This window comes from Papaver somniferum, unplaced genomic scaffold, assembly GCF_003573695.1.
Source record: "Papaver somniferum cultivar HN1 unplaced genomic scaffold, ASM357369v1 unplaced-scaffold_115, whole genome shotgun sequence".
Lineage (NCBI taxonomy): Eukaryota > Viridiplantae > Streptophyta > Magnoliopsida > Ranunculales > Papaveraceae > Papaver > Papaver somniferum.
Genome location: NW_020620492.1, coordinates 1,634,636 through 1,635,955, shown reverse-complemented (window position 1 = coordinate 1,635,955; position 1,320 = coordinate 1,634,636).

Below are 1,320 nucleotides of genomic sequence, written 5' to 3'. Positions count from 1 at the left end.
CCTCCGACCTCCACCGCCACCGCCGCCACCGACCACCACCACTACTGACCAAAATTTAGATGAAACCGATTTTGGTTACATCACAAATCCGATGAAACCGATTTTGGTTTCATCATAAAATAAGATGAAACCCTAATTGGTTTCATCAGAATTCAACTACAAGAAAAATTCAACAAGGATCTTATGTTGCAGTTGTCTTGGATACAACAACATCATAACAACACAGATCCATGCTCTATGCTACAAACACATATTATCAACTGCCAGCACCACCACTGCCGACCACCGCCGACCACCACCGACTAAAACCAACAACATCGCCAACACCCGCCGACGACCACCACCACTATTGACCAAAAATTAGATGAAACCAATTTTGGTTTCATCATAAATACGATGAAACCGATTATGGTTTCATCATAAATACGATGAAACTATAATGAATTCAGTATTAGTTGCACTTCATTTAAGCTTCATTTCTTCTCTAGTTTACAACATCATCTCTTGTAACACAGCTCTACATAAAAACAGCTGTACTTTCAGGCAAAAACCAGCTGCAGTATCCACCTTCAATTGCTTCAACTCCAGCTGCACTATCCACCAGTCCCTATTCTTTGCATCTTAACCTGCACTTCCAATTCCAACCCTATAATCCTCAACTCCACAATACTTTCCTGCTTTTCCTAGCATTCATCTATTTGTGAATCTTCTCAATCATTCATTCAAGCCAACATCATTGTATCAACAACCTCATTCTATTCTTTCAACCACCAGGCCATCAATTCAATTTCTTTCTTTCTTCAGTCACAGACTTTGTCCATCAAACCAACACTGCCATCTTCTATTCCATTTCCTTGTCTGCAACAGAGACCAACACCATTTCAGTCGCCTGCACAACCCCATTTGCATATACCACCTGCAGCTGCTCAGGTAACCTGCAATTCATTCATATACAACACCAATTGCATTTCAAACTCAGGCCACTTCCACCTGCATCTCTTTGCTGCCTCAAAAACCTGTTAACAATCACACAACAACCACAAACTCATTGCACAACATCCACAACTTACTCATTGCAATATCTCATATTCAAGCTTCTGCCATTCTCCAACTCCATTGCACCAAAACCATCTCTAAATCCTCCATCGACTGAATCTTCTCTATGAAAAACTCTATCCAAGAGCCTAACCCATAACGGTTCTGCTGGTGTCCCGTTCGTATCTGGTGGTAGTTTCGAGATCTCCACTGAGGTCGCCAATTCTTGGGATTGGGGAGAAACCAAGGAAGAAAGCCAGCAAGTTGGGTCTGTGCGAAGTGTCG